A 16,168-nucleotide genomic window follows, 5' to 3' on the forward strand; every position below is an offset into this window, starting at 1 on the left:
AGGTATAATTCTCTCCTACTCCTTTTGGTTTAGATCTGGTTCAGTTTAAGGTTCAAGAATGATCCTTGAAAATATGATTTTCTAAATAGGGAATGTGATTCCCAGTTGAAGGGAGAGAAAAATTTTTGAAATTCGCCTCTTATTCCGCAATCTTTAGGCGTCCATGGGATTGATCTCTCATCCCTTCAATGAGCATCCGTCAAAATTCAGCTTTACTTTATTGCCTTCAAGTAGTTTCCACTCCAGCCTTACTTTATCTCTTACTCTCGAAGATTGTGCTACTTCAGACCACGTTCTTAGAATATCTGCGAATGAGAAGACTTGAAAGCAGTCCAAGAGTTTTACCCAATGGGATACTTTCACCTTGATACTATCAATCACTTCCTCTACTGTTCTACTTTTTTCCAAGAAATTTCTGTTTTTCCTCTCTTCCCATATTACCCAACAAATTGCTGCCTTTGTTGCTTTCCAGATTACCATCCCTCTTTTCTTTCTCTGTCTTAAGAAATCATGGTTGAAGAGTCCTGCCACATCTTGAGGGGGAGCCCACCTACAGCCAAAGAGAGTACAAAAGAATTCCCAAATTTGATGCTCAAAGGAACAAGATATCATTAAATGAGAAAGGGTCTCACCACTTTCCTTACACAATGAACACACATGAGGAGAAAGGCACATATATGGCCTTCTTTTCTGCAGCATATCACAAGTGTTTACCTTACCAAGGAATACTTCCCAATAGAAAGCTTGGATCTTCGGGGGAATAGGCTTACACCAGATTTCTTTCACAGGGAAAGTCCCACCTAGAGAGTTGGGGGAAGCAAGTACTTTGAAGAAAGAGGAGCAAGAAAAGAGGTCGTCTGGGGAGCCTACCTAGATTCTAGAGTCTTCCAACTAAGGGTCCAGGTGGATCTACCTTAAGAGGTCAGCAAGCGGATTAATGATTCACACTCATTCTCCCTTAGTCCCCTTCTAAAGCCCAAATTCCAGTTCACACCAGTTGGACACAGTGATCCCAACATGGATATAGCTTCCCCCTTAAGGTTAGATAGTGCAAAGAGATCAGGGAATTGGTCTTTTAGTGGGGTTTCCCCTATTCATAGATCTTCCCAAAACAGAATTCTATTACCTTGTCCCACATCGAACCGGATGGAATTGAGGAAAGTAGGGTAGATTTCATGAATTGCTTTCTAAGGAGAAGCCGAGGATTTGTGAGGGGAAACTTTTGCATCCCAATCATTTCTAGCCACCCCATGAATGCTCTCGATCACTTTGTGCCACAATCTGTCACCCTCAAAGGGAAACCTCCAAAGCCACTTACCTAGTAGAGTTGTGTTCCTTAAAAGGATGTTCCTAATTCCCAAACCCCCTTGTTCCTTGGGTTTACTAACCTCTTCCCATTTAATCAAGTGATCCTTCCCTTCCTCTCCTGGGTCCCATAGGAAATCTCTCATATACTTCTCTAAGCATCTTGCTACCTTAGAAAGGATTCTAAAAGTTGAAAGGAAATAGGTGGGGAGGTTTGCTAGAGTGGCTCTAATCAAGGTTATTCTTCCACCCAAAGAAATGTAATTCCTCTTCCAAAGGGCTAACTTCCTATCAAACCTTTCTAACACTAGTTTCTAGAAACCAACTAACTTGGGATTTCCTCCTAAGGGTAAACCTAGGTAACTAATAGGCCAGCTTCTAATCTCACACCCCAAGATTTCTGCAAATCTTATTAGTTCTCCTTCCTCTAAATTGACCCGTACAATTCCACTTTTGGTCCAATTTATCCTCAGGCCTGTCACTCCCACAAAATTATTCAGTAGCACCCTCAAATTTTCCACCAACTCCTCATTGTTTCCTTCACATAAAAAATATGGTGTCATCTGCAAATTGGAGATGGGTAACAATCACTCGGTTTCTACCTATCCTCCACCCTCTAGTGAGGCCTTAAGCATAATCTTTTGCCACCATTCTACTTAACACTTCTGCCACTAAGGTAAACAAGAATGGGGATAGGGGGTCACCTTGCCTAATTTCTCTCTTGGCCGGGAAGAAATCCTTTGTTGTACCATTGATTAGGATTGAGTAGTGAGCTGAACTCAAGCATCCTTTGATCCAAGCCCTCCATCTATCTCCGAATCCGAATCTTTCTAAAACTTTTAGAAGGACACCCCAATTAACCAAGTCATAAGCTTTTTCTAGATCTACCTTACAAACCAGCCCCTTTTCTCTACCATTTCTTCTTTCCCTTATGCATTCATTAGCCACCAAGATTTGATCCATAATCTGCCTTCCTTCTACAAAAGCTCCTTGCAAAGGAGAAATGATCGAGGGCAATACCTTTTTGTCTTTCTACTAAAACCTTTGAAAGAATTTTGTAAACACTCCCAATGAGACTTATTGGTCTAAAGTCTTTAGGGGTTTTGGCCTCCCTCTTCTTTGGAATCAAAGTGACAAATGTGGCATTTGCTCTTGGTGATACCTCCCCTTTGGAGAAAAATTCATTAAAGACTTCCAGGATGTCTGATTTCACCATATCCCAACACTCTTGATAGAAGGCCATGGAGAAGCCATCCGGCCCAGGGGCTTTAGATCTGTCCATTGAAAAAATAGCTTCCTTGATTTCTTGCAGAGAAAATCTCCTTTCTAGGACACGAGATTGTTCTTCTGACAAAACATCCCCTTCCATCTCTGGCAATTCTGGCAACACTCCGTGTGGGCTTGAGAAAATTTCTTTAAAATGATTTACAAAAATCCTTGTAATCCCCTGACTTTCTCTTACCACTTGTCCCTCTTCCTCCACCCTCTAGATTAAGTTATTCTTTCTCCTTCCAGTTGCAAGAGAGTGAAAAAACTTAGTGTTTCTATCCCCCTCTGCAAGCCACTGACACCTTGATTTCTGTCTCCGACAAATCTCCTCCTTTCGTACTATCTCTTCAAGCTTTTGCTTTTGATTCCATCTTTTCCCTCTTTTTTCTTTTGAAATGACTCTAAGAGCCTCTTTCCTATCTAGCTTCTCAATCCTTTTCACCAAGTTATCTTTTATTTCCTCTACCCTTCCAAAATGTGCTTTATTCCATTTTTTTATTTTTTCTTTTAGCCTCTTCAGTTTTCTGGAGAAATCTACCATTTTCAACCTCCCCAAAGGTCCGAGTACCTCCCACTCCTTTAGCCTAGTCTTAAAAGTAGGGTCTTCAAACCACATATTTTCAATTTTGAAAGGAGAAGGGCCTCCCCTTGGGATTTCTTTCTCGATACAAATACGGCAATGGTCTGAGGTAACTCTAGGTAAGCCTCTTGCTATCAAGGATCCCCACATTTCTTTCCACTCAGGAAATAAGAGGAACCTGTCTAGTTTGGAGCAGGTTGGGGGGGATTGAAAGTTTGACCAAGTATAATCCACCTAAAGCAAGGGGGGGCCTCTTATTCTTGTTGTCTTTTAGGTGTCATGCCAATAACTTAAATGACTAAATTCAAGATTCCAAGTCTTAAGCTATTATAATTCATATGCATGAAAATTAATTAGAAATTTAAAATTACAGGATAATAACTAACAAAATGATTCATAAATTATAAATCATAAATCTAAAAAGTAATTAAGAAACACTTAAAAATTATAAAATATCATATTAACATTTACTTTGTAAATCCAAGTGTCTATCATGTTAATATGAATCATATCCACATTCAATTATTAAATAAACTATTTAATTTCAACTTTCAATTGTTACTAAACAATTAAATTAGATTTCATATCTATAATTTATGCAAATTTCAAGTGATATTAAAAATCCTTTTTTTAATTGTTGTAAACATTTTTTTGAAATGCTATATGATCTAATTAAACAATTATTTAATCAAGCAATTGTGTAATATTTTTAATCTAGTTATATAACAATTATTTAATCAAACCTTTTTATAATTTTTTAAACAATTATTTATTTCTTATTCAAATAATTATTTTATATTTTTATATAAAAAATTATAACAAAAATAAAAAATAAATATGTAATAAAAAATTTAGTAACTCTGTGAATATAATAGATCACCCATAGTTGCAACATAGTAAATATTTATGGTTAGTTCACAATAACACATCAGAAAAGAACAAATATTTTCTATTTTAAAAAGTACAAAAAAATAAAAAATAAATATTTCATAATAAATTTAAAAAGATTTATGAATATAGTAGATCATCCATAGATCTACAACATAGTAAATATTTATGGTTAATCGCACAAAAATTAGAAAATAATAAATATTTTACAAGAAATTTTAATAATTCAATGGATATGGTAAATAATTCATCCATCTATATCACAATCATTCTTCATAGGCATATTACTCCAAAAATATATCTCTTTTGATATTTGATATTTTTTGAATTTTCTTCAAAAAATTATATAAACCTACCTAACGCATCAATAGGTGTAGGATTTTTAACACAAGAAGAGTGATATAAAAGTATTTCAAATGGTAGGTTAAAGGAGACATTTCAGACATGTCAGCCTCCCACTTTGTTGATTTCCCACGAGATTCTCAAGGAAAAAGCCTAAGAAATACAGGAAAAAACAAAGAGGAAAAGGTAGGGTGGGAGACAAACCCTAGATGAATTGATCAATAAAGAATGGAAAGGAAACCCATATAGCGCCGGAAGAAAATCTCTCTTTTCTTGATCAGTTTACCAATTACTAATTTCCTCATTTTATTTGAAAAGTAAGTTTCATTATTAATAGGAAAAGCCCAAGGGAAATTCACCCCTAGCTAAATTTTGTAGTTTAACCTTAACCATTTTGAGTTAAAGCAATGTGACATGAACTGATTTAAAGCCTAGTGCCACAGACCTAGTCTCCTCTAGCGTCTCGTGCGGCACTTGGGCAGTAGTCCATTGCTCCACAAGTCAACCTTCCTTGCTTAGAGCACTCTCCTGGCTCTTCGGACTAAGTAGCTCACTAACTCATCCCTCACACTAAGGCACACACTTAGGCAACAAATGCATAAAGCACACAAGGAAAGAGAGGTTGAAAACTCAAAAGAACTCCTTGTATTGTTCAAGAGAGGAATACAACACTTGAATTCTCAATGAATGCAAATAAGGGAGGAGGTCCCCTTTTATAGGCACTTCCACCTCCTTACAGGATTTCTCTAGAATATGAATATTCTAAGCATGCTTCTAGGCTTCTCCTTCTTCTAGATTTATCTTAATTCCCTTATGTATATACAAGAAAGCTCTAAAATAGTGTACAAGTATCTACAATGCCCAATGATCCTCATGAGTCTTCTAGAATGCTTCTGAAATATCCTTAAACTCTCTTAAAACTTCTTGGGGTTTTAGGAAGCTTCTAGGATGTTCTTGAAGCCTCTTCCATCAGCCATCTTCATTGAGTCAGGTCACATAGCTTCAATATTGGTACCTCGTGGCATCCTCCCCCACCACCTAATCTGGTGACGTCCTTGTTGCTTTCTCATAATGTTGAATCAAGTGTTCAAATTTCCAAAGGTCTCCCGCACGTTCCCAACTTTCTTTACTATCTAGCAAGTCCTTCCACTTGATGAAGTACTCCTTGTAAGGTGGCACACCACATCTTCTCATAGTCTGACCTGTTAGGATACATTCAACCTCTTTGTCAAAGGATGTAACCACGGTCGTGGGCGCTCTCTTAGAGACACTTCGGGTAGGGTCCTCCATGTATCTGTTATATGGCTTGAGGTAGCTCATATGGAAGACGGGATGTATCTTGAGCCTGGAGGGTAGTTGAACTTGGTATGGCACCTTGCCCACCTTCTTGACAATGGGAAATGGTCCTTCATATCTTCTAACTAACCCCTTGTGCACCTTCCTTAGGGACTTGAATTATTAAGAGAGTAGTTTGACAAGCATCAAGTCCCCAATGTTGAATTCCACGTACCATCTCTTTTGGTCAGCCCACTTTTTCTTCTTTGCGGCCTTGGCCAAGTAGGCTCGAGCGAAGTTCGCCTGTTCCTCCCAACTGTGGGCAGCACGGTAAGCTATTGGACTACTTTCTATGTAACCAACCGCAAGCGCCTGTGGTGTCATTGGTTGTTGTCTTATAGTAAAATCAAAGGGGCTTTGGTTGGTCGACCCAATCCTCTATAAGTTGTAAGAGAACTATGCAATGTCCAACTTTTTAACCCAATCCTTTTGATTGGCACTTACATAGTGCCTCAAGTATAGCTCTAGTAAGGCATTAACCTGTTCGGTCTGGCCATCTGTTTGGAGGTAAAAGCTAGTGGAAAAGCGCAACTTTGAACTTAAGAATTTGAACAACTCCGTCCAAAACTTGTATGTGAATCGAGGGTCTTTGTCACTAATGGCACTCTTAGGTACACCCCAATACTTCACTATGTTCCTCACGAATAGGCAGGCAGTCTCCTCCATTGTACAATTAGTCAAGGCAGCTATAAAGGTAGCATACTTAGAAAATCTGTCCACCATGACCATGATAGACCCACACCCTTTTGACTTGGGCAATGCAGAGATAAAGTCCATGGAAACACTCTTCTATGGGCACTCAAGTGTGGGCAAAGGCTTCAATCCACCAAGTGCCTGTTGTTCGATCCACATTGTCCTGTTGGCACACAAGGCATGTCTGAACATAGGCCTCTACATCATATACCATGTGAGGCCAATAGTAAGCTACTTCAACCAAGGCTAAGTTATGACGTTGACCGGGATGTCCAACCCATGGAGTGTCGCGACACTCTCGTAATATCTCTTTTTGTAGGTTTCCCCATTTTGGCACATAGGGCTTGTTCCCCTTGGTATAGAATAGTCCATCTTGCACCCAACCCTTCTTGGGTTGCCTTGAGTAGCTCTTTGGTTAGCACATCCTGCTCCAACCCTTCTCGTATGCGGTCTAGGAGAGGGCTCTTTGGGTCACTGATGGCCGCTAATCCCTATAATGAGGCCATCTCAGCCTTTCTACTCAATGCATTAGCTACTTGGTTGGTCCACCCAAGTTTATAGGCAAACTCTATGCCAAATTGGACCAGGAAGTCTTGCCAACAGGCTTGCTTGGGACTCAGCTTCTTTTGGGTTTGGAAGTAGTTGGTAGCAATGTTGTCCATCTTTATTGTGAACCTACCCCCAAGCAAGTAGTGTCACCAAGTTCTAAGACAATGGACAATGGTTGTGATCTCTTTCTCTTGGATAGTATACCACCATTCCGTCTCATTCAACTTCCGGCTCTCATATGCTATAGGATGTCCATCTTCGATAAGTACCCCACCTACGACATAGTTTGAGGCATCTATTTGTACCTCAAAGCTCTTGGTAAGGTTGGGCAAGTGCAACACTGGCTTCTCTATCACAACCTTCTTCAGTTGCTCAAAAGCAAGTTGACACCGCTCAGTCCAATGCAACTTAACATTCTTCTTCAACAAGTCAGTCAATGGGGTGACTATCCTTGAGTATCCTTGGATAAACCGCCTATAAGAATTTTCTAAGCCAAAGAAAGACCGTAGCTCTATGACTTTGGTTGGTGGCTCCTAATCCAAGATGGCCTTGACCTTGGCTTGGTCCGTGCTTAGCTGCCCTTAGCTAATCTTGTAGCCAAGAGATGCTACCTTTGTCTAGGCAAATAAACATTTCTCCCTCTTTAGATAGAGTCGGTTTTTCCTCCGCAACTAGAAAACCTTTCTTAGGTGGCCCACATGCTCCTCCATAGTTTTTCTATAGACCACTATGTCATCTAGATAGACCACCACAAATTGATCCAAGTAGGGGCAGAATATCTTGTTCGTCAATGGACAAAATGTGGTAAGAGCATTGATTAAGCCAAATGGCATTACCAAGAACTTATAGGAGCCATACCTAATCAGACATGTAGTCTTTGGCTCGTCCCCTTCAGCTATGCGGACTTAGTAGTACCCTGAACGAAGGTCCAACTTGGAGAAGTATTTGACTCCCCCAAGTTGGTCGAATAAGTCAGCAAAAAGTGGGATGGGATACTTGTTCTTGATTGCCACTTTGTTCAGCCCCCAATAGTTTATGCACAACTTGAGGGACCCATCATGCTTCTTCTAGAACAACACAGGGGCTCTATATGGGGCTTTTGAGGGTTGGATGTAGCCAGCATCTAGCAATCCCTTCAATTGTTTCTTCAACTCTTTCAACTCGGGTGGTGCCATTCGATATGAGGCCTTAACTGGTGCGATGACCCCAAGCTCTAGCTCAATCTTCTGGTCCACCTCCCACCTAAGCAGTAGCTTCTTGGGTAACTCGTTTGGCATTACATCTTTGAATCCTGCCAGCACATTCTCAATTTCCTTTCTCTTCTTGGGCCTCTTCACCCACCATAGCTGCTAGGTAGGACTCTTCGCCCTTCTTCAAGCCTTTTACTAGTTGTAAGGCTGATAGCATTCTTGGGCTTGTGCCTAAGCCACGGGTAGCAAGGACCATGCATGGGGCGCTTTTCTCCATGATGCACATTGAGTTGGCATGTGGCATGGGCACAACATTCAGTTTATCAAGGAAGTCCAAGCCAAAGACAACCTTGAAGTCGTCCATAGGTATTATTGACATCTTGCCCTTTCATGATCCGACTTGCAAGTCGACTCCTCGAGCTATTCCATGGTGTGAGTGACTTTGCCATTGATGGTCGCTTCCACATACATGAGTCCAGCCTTGATAGGCTTTGGGGTCGTCTCAACCTTCTTCATGGCATTGAGGAGTTGCATCAAGCCCATTGATGCTTCCTCCCCTTGATCATCCTTCTTGGTTGTAAGGGAATTGAAGATCTGCTTCTTTAAATAGTCCCTGATCATGTGTGCTCCATCAAATAGGAAGCATTTGAGTGGCTTCTTCTCTTGACCTTTAACCTTGTCTCTCCAGCCACCACCCTTTCCATCTTTATGGCCTTGAGAGGACTGGGGCTTGGATGATCCTTATTTGGCATGGGCCTTTTCTCCCCCACCTTTACCCTAACCTAGCTTGGTGGGTTGGCCCTTGGCTTCCTTTTTGTATTCAATTAGCTACTTAGTAGCGGCCATGGCACTAGCCAAATCTTGAATGCCACAATGCCTTAACTCTTGCTCCTCCCATGGCTGAAGGCCTTCTATAAAGTGAAACAAGAAGTCCTTGTTTGTCATGTCCAATACCCCCAACATGTGTAGAGAATGTATTCACATAGTTCCTTAGGGTACTTGTATGCTTGAAATGCCTAAGATTCTTCCGAGCAAGGTGTCACGTTCTTAAAGTCCTCCTAGGTATTCATGGTGCACGTGTCACGTTCAATGTCCATGCACCATAGCATGGCAATATCTAGTAAGTACATGGTCGCAGTACGTAGCTTGGTCCTCTCATCCTCAAGACCAATTGCCTCAAAGTATTGCTCCATTTGGTAGAGGAAGTTGTCTAGCTTGTGTGCATCTCGCGCTCCCTTGAATGGCTTAGGTTCATGGGTCTTCACCTTCACCACTTCACGAGCTAGGGTAGACGAACCCCCATTGGCCAAAGCCCTCTTCCACAAGGCATGATCTGCTTACATCTCCATCTTGACTTGATGCTCAGCAATAATTTGCTACATTGCCTCCATTTGGCCTTAATACTCCTTGCACAAGGCCTCTACAATCTCCTTGAACTTGGATAGCGCCTTTTCAAAGAAGTCAAGACTGTCATTAAACTTCTTGATTTCCTATTGGGCTTCACCAATAGTCGTTCGCACTTTGGTTAGCCGCTTGTCCAAGCTAGCAACCCTGTCTAACGATGCTTCTTGATTCTTGTTACCATGCTTACTCTTCTTGCTTCGCTCTACTTTATTCGCATAAATCCTTGTGGCATCCTCCACTTCAGAGGTAATGTTCTTCCTGTCCTTAACCATGTTCTTAGTGTTGATGAGACTCTAATACCACTTGTCACAGACCTAGTCTCCTCTAACATCTTGTGCGGCACTTGGGCAGTAGTTCGTTGATCCACAAGTCAGCCTTCCTCGCTTGGATCACTCTCCTTCTCTTAGGACTAAGTAGCTCACCAACTCGTCCCTCACACTAGGCACACACTTAGGCAACATGGGAACAAAGCACACAAGGAAAGAGAGGTTGAAAACTCAAAGAAACTCCTTGTATTGCTCAAGAGAGGAATACAATACTTGAATGTTCAATGAATGCAAATGAGGAAAGGGTCCCCTTTAATTGGCACTTCCACTTACTTACAGGATTTCTGTAGAGTATGAATGTTTTAGAAAGCTCTAGAATAGTGCCGGGCCGGGCCATCGGGCTACCTAGCCCATGAACAGGTTTATTGCTGAGTTTTGCGCTCTATGGACAAAGCCCACGCATCACCACAATTTATTTATTTTTGTGCCCTTTAGAGAGTTGAATAGTTGAGAGATACAAAACGAAGGAAAGAACAGGGTGAGCATCTGCGAAGGGGATGTCAGTACTGTGGGAGAAGAGCGAGACGTGGCGATGGATCGTTCGGATGACGCAGGATTCGAAGCCGTTCTTCCTAGCATTCGCTACGTTGTGCGGCGTCGTCCCTAGTGTCATCGGCTACGGCGTCATGCAACTCACCAACTCCCGCAACGGACAGGTCGAAGCTGAGCTCCGCAAAAACGCTCGGCCTGAGTCCCTGGTAATAACCAATCGGATTTTCTTTTAACGCTCCTTTTAGGGTTTTGAATTTTTCCGAACGAAATTATTTAACATCGATTCCTGGCTTCTTGTTTCGACAAATTTTGAAGATTGACTGCAAAATTGTTCAAGTAATTTATTCTCTTCGAATCCCTCTACTTAATACTTATGTTATTGAACTTAATCAGGGAATAAGACTTCTATGGATGGATTCATTATTCATGTGTTGAATTACTTTATATATCGAAGAGTCAACTTTGTGGGCTTACTAACTCATGCCGATGAGCTTGGCAAATTAACCTTGAAAGTTTAAACGTTAGTTGTTTTTATTAATTATGAAGTAGTTAGAGAGTTAGTAGGTTGATGGGATACTACATTTGTTAGAGAATTGTAACCAAATATGGCCTTACTTGTTTCACTTTCTTGGATGCTATAAATTCATTCTGTCAGTGAGTTGAGTCATGAATGAAGAAAGATTTTATTTTGGAGGCCAAACATCTTCGAAGTGTTTAAGGAGGTCGGACACCCTCAAACTGGTCTTCTCCCCCATTTTCCCTAAATTTCCCATTTTTTGCTAGTAGTTTAAGAAAGCATATATAGTTAACGTCTAATTGTGAGAGGACCAAGACAATGGTAGCCAGTTGAACCCTGTAAGCTGGATCTACTCTGGCTGCATCTGAAACTCAGAATGAAAAGAGACCAACAGTGCTGGATGGAAGTTACACAAAGGAAGGTGCAAATAACTTTTGTTGGAATCTCTTCAATTTTTTAGTATTGAATGTACAAATTACTGATCTAGAAGTTTTTAAGTAAAGAATTTAACAAGAAAAAGAATTTTAATTGCCCCTCGATTAACATGGATTCATGCTCTTTAATGTAATGATATTGGAGTTACGGTCTTCCATAAAATCCCTGCTGTATTGAAATTACTATTGCCTTATTTATTTATTTATTTATTTATTTATTTTGGGGGGGGGGGGGTGTATTCTGGATCTAGTTCATGTAAACCATTTATCTGAAAATGGGTTTGATATGATTTGCATCAAGAACTTGGAGCAATAGAAAATGGTTGAAAAAATGAAAGTAGTAAATATCATCTGCATCTCCTCCTCTTCCCTCTTCCCTTCTTTATAAAAAAAACCAAAAAAAAATGAGAAAGCTATAATATAGAGAGGCATTTCATGTGTCATATCTCACTCAACTCAGCCCTAAATCCCAACTATTTTGGGTCAGTTATATGAATCCTCTCCCGCCATTATGTTCTATCAAGAGCCATGTTTTCTGTCAAATTGAAGTCTTAAAATAATTTTTTACCACTTAACATCACATTTTCTTTGGTCTTTCCATAGTTCTTTTAGAGCCTTATACTTGCAACAATTCATCATGTGTCATGCAACTGATGTTTATTAGTCTTCTTTATTCCCCTATAACACATAAAAGATAAGTAGAAGATTTCTCCCGTGGATTATGAAGAATTTCTTCTCCTAGAGTTATTCCTTCACTTTCCGGATTATAACTAGAGTGGGTATGACTATGTTTAAAATGTCGTTGTCAGTGGAAATGCCGGTCATCCAAATTTAAGAAACATGTTGGAAATATCATATGGAAATATTGTATGCAAAATATAGAATGATATTTTATGAAATGATAAAGCATAGGCACACCTTTTTAAATTATTATCTTGTTCCAAATCATTAAACAAAGATAAGAAACTAAGGTTATAGACAAAAGAATGCACTTTGAAGTTGCCCTATAAACCTTAAGATTCATAGCTTCGTGATAGAATGAGTTAAAGCAAAATTTAAAATCATAGAAAATGTAAATGGTTGTAATAGATTAATCAAATAATTTGTTACACAATAAAAACTAATACTTGCCTTCATGTTCGAAATGAATATTGAGCTAGCTCAAAGTGGTAATCACGTAAGTTGGGTGGGTAATAACATTATCACCAACTTATGTTATAATATTTTCTCTTGTACTCTACATAATGCTAGTAGTGTTCACTGGGGAATATGTTGATTCCAGTAAAATTTCATGTTGCTACCCATGGAAGTGAAAATGGAAACATGTGGAAACTATCTCTTGTACTCCACATAGTGCTGGTAGAGTTCATTGGGGATTATGTCAATTCCGGTAAATTTTCATGTCGCTACCCATGAAAATGGAAATATGTTGTGGAAATGTTTGGGAAATTAGGGGCATTTTAAACCATGGATATGACATAAATTCAATTAGTTGTCTATCCAAAGCTTGGTCTATGAAATACAGAAACTAGTTGTTGCATGTTCTCAGACGATGTTATTGCCGTGGACGTTTGAGTGCAAGGCACTTGACTACTATGGTGCTCTTTCCTTGTATTGTCTGATAGTCAATACAAGCTGCTGGTGCTTCCATCCATGGCTATTGGGAAAAAAAAAATCCAATATCCCATACCCCAACCAACAACAACAAACCTACCACAACAAATCCAGGAACACAATTAAACAATTGTAATCACTAATGACACAATTTGTGGCGCAAACAGATAGACATGTAGAAAAAGTACAGATGTAACGGGGATCTCCAGCTTTGAACAAACTAAAATTGAACTTCGATGGCAGTTCGTTGGGCAATCCAGGAAGAGCAGGCATAGGGGGTGTATTCAGAAATCCAATTGACTTTGGAGATTCAGTTCGGGCTGAAACATGGGCTCTGCTACAAGGAATGAGACTTGCAATATAACTTGAAATTAGGGAATTGAAAATCAATTCAGCTCCTTGGAAATACAGATAGTGTGATAGGCTTTCAGGGAACTTGATATCCTAGAAAAAATGTTCAATTCTACTTTCAGCTAGGTAAGGACTACCAATGGGATGGCAGATGTATTAGCAAAACAAGGAGCTGATAGGCCTCTTCTATTTTGGGAAAAGTTGTAATATGATGTAATTTGAGATGGGAAAATGCTTTCATGATGCCAATAAAAAATGCTTTAATGACTGTACTAAATTTTATGAATTATTAATGAAATCCTTTTACTGATGAAAAAATGACACATTTTGTGGCTTTAACCCAAAATAAAACCAAATCAAACAACATTAACCAATAAGGATTCTCTTAGTTTGGTTATTCCTAGATTTACAAATTACAATGCCTAAAAGTGGAAAGATCCAACAACAGGCACCCTTAAGTATGATGGTAGCAAGTATTTCTTGGAATGGTGACAACTGACAGCACAGGAAGCTGTGTAGTTGTTTGTTCCACCAAGAACCTCCAAAATTGTCAAGTGGAGATATCTCCAAATAATCCAAAGAAGAGTTAGTAGTTTAGCAACAACCATAATGTTTATATTATGGATTAGTTGATTATTCTATTCAAGCTTAGTAGTTCACATGTTACGAGAATGTTACTGACAGCTTTGGAAGAATATAGAGAAGAGTGGTTGCATACCAGCATCTGATACACCAAAGTTGACTTCCAACTTTTTTGCATGAGATAATTATCAGTGGGAGTGTAGCACAAATATAGCACTCTCAAGGTGGAGAGGCATTTTAAACCCAACAAAGCCACCTAGGTGAAGCATCAATTCTAGTTGATTATCATTGCTTAGTTTTATTTTCCTTTGTAAAATATATGATCAATGCAATTTTTGATAAAAGTTAGCCACTTGTTTTTTGGGCATCATGGCTTCGTGGTTGGAGAGTGGATCATGGCAACTGTGCTAAAACCAACACCATTTCAGAGGGATGGTAAGTTAATTTTAATTATAGAAAAGATTGTAAAAGAATTAGTTGGGATTATGTCAGATTTCCTAAGTCAATCTTCTCACCTTCCAGGGTTGAATTAGAACTTTAGCTTTAATAGGAACCTTAGAGAGTCTGAACTTCTTGTCGTGTCCGAGCTGTTAGGCTTGCTGAATTCAGTGTTCTTGGGAGAAGGTGGGTCAGATTCTATGATTTGGGGTCCTAATTTTGATGGATTGTCTTTTTGTAAATCCTTCCTACACCCGTTAGTTGCCACCTCCTCCTTTCATCCTTTCCCAGTCAAAGAAATTTGGTACCCTCTCATTCCCCCTAAAATCAATGCTTTTTTTTTTGTTTTTTGATCAGTAACAAGAAACTTTATTAATGATATGAAACTTTAAATACAAAGGGAGGAGGTAAAATATCTTAACTCTCCAGCAAGAAAGTCAAAAGTTAGCCCAAAATATAGATTCCCTATTCACCCCTTGCTTGGCTGACCCATCAACAAAGGTTGGACTCTCCTGGCTAACGAGCTTTACCAGAGTCTTGTTATTAAAGAGTCTGGGGCGGTAAAGTTACAGGAAGTTAGGGTAGAAGGAGGGTTGGAGAAGAAGGAGGAGATGAAAGAAAGAAGGAAAAGGTTGGAATCATTGGGCCTAGAAGAAGTTGCTGAAAGCCAAGACCAGCCGGTGGTGGCTCTCACAGTATCAGAACCAAAGATCTCACTGGTAAGAGAGAAAGGAGATTGGGAGCATAAATTAGTCCTTGCTGCAAAAAAAGAGATTAAAGATTGGAAAAGGGTATTAGAGGAGGTGACTGTGAAACTTGGGATCCTTCGAACGGTCATTTTAATCCCCTTTAACGACAAGAAAGCAATAATGGATGTAGGGGGGGAAGAAATCAACTTCACCAGGGTGGAAACAAAGGAAGGAACCATCACAGTCGAAAAATGGTGTCCCTCGTCCAACACAGTAACACCGGACGACGGGAGCTTCAAACTGAAGCTACTGGGCTTACCATTTCATCTGTGGAAGAAATATTTCCTTGAAAAAATAGTGAAGGCGATGGGTGGTGTTCTTCTTTCCTTCAAGACCTTAGATTTGAGAGCAGTTAACCTACAGATTGCTGGTGTTAAGCCTGAAGCAGTGCCAAGAACTATCAAGATATGCGTAGAAGGGTACTGGTACATGGTATGGATTGCCTCAGAAGTGGAAGTGTCATTCTGGTTTGGGAGATCGAAGATGGAAGATGATGATGATGACCTGGCAAGGTGGGTGACACTTGGCAGGGACAAGAAAACCTTAAGTGGAAACGTAAACAGTCTTGCGGAGGAAGCTTCACATAGAAAAAAGAAATTTCCAGCTTCAGAAGTCGAACAGACAAGCTCCAAAAGTCAATTGGTTTTTAAGGAAATTTTTTCAAATATTTTTGAAATGAAAAAGAGTGTTGTTAGCGGCCAGACTTTTGCAGAAAAAGTTAGAGGGGGGACTCAGTCATAACAGGGGTGGGGCCCACTTGGAGTTGGGAAAGAAAATCATTTTACCCTCTCTGACCCAACCGGCCTAAAATTGGATCAGTCAGGGTTGAACCAAAAGGCGGTCCATGCTGAATTAAATGAGTCATGTGACTCTTAAGTGGTCACGTGGGTCGGGTATCGAGGGGGCCTTTGGGGGACCATTTCGATGGTCTATCATCTTCTCCACAGATTCAGAAAACCTGTTAAGGCCAAAAGTTTCCAGTAGTTCAGAACTCCCTGAAACAAGACTTATGATGGATCCCAGTAGCAAAATCAAAAGATGGGATCCAAAGGAGATTGGGAGAAGATCGCCCAAACCCAAGATATGCTAGGAGCAGAAGAGAGGAGGCTG

At 39.9% G+C, this 16,168-nt stretch overlaps 1 protein-coding gene across 6 annotated transcripts in view; it reads left to right on the forward strand.

Moving 5' to 3' along the window:
- LOC104599776 (large ribosomal subunit protein bL19cz) overlaps window positions 1-16,168 on the forward strand; it is a 55,826-nt gene that overhangs the window by 18,954 nt on the left and 20,704 nt on the right. Inside the window, exon 1 of one of the 6 annotated variants that reach the window (XM_088891220.1) lies at window positions 7,864-10,579. The exons of 4 other annotated variants lie outside the window; for them this stretch is intronic. The gene's annotated coding sequence lies outside the window, so the exon portion shown is untranslated. Of the gene's footprint in view, window positions 1-7,863; window positions 10,580-13,696; window positions 14,307-16,168 lie in introns of those variants that run through there. One more of the 6 variants, XM_088891218.1, reaches the window with a different exon arrangement.

The sequence above is a fragment of the Nelumbo nucifera genome, chromosome 7 (assembly GCF_055504915.1).
Source record: "Nelumbo nucifera cultivar China Antique chromosome 7, China Antique-T2T, whole genome shotgun sequence".
Taxonomy (NCBI): domain Eukaryota; kingdom Viridiplantae; phylum Streptophyta; class Magnoliopsida; order Proteales; family Nelumbonaceae; genus Nelumbo; species Nelumbo nucifera.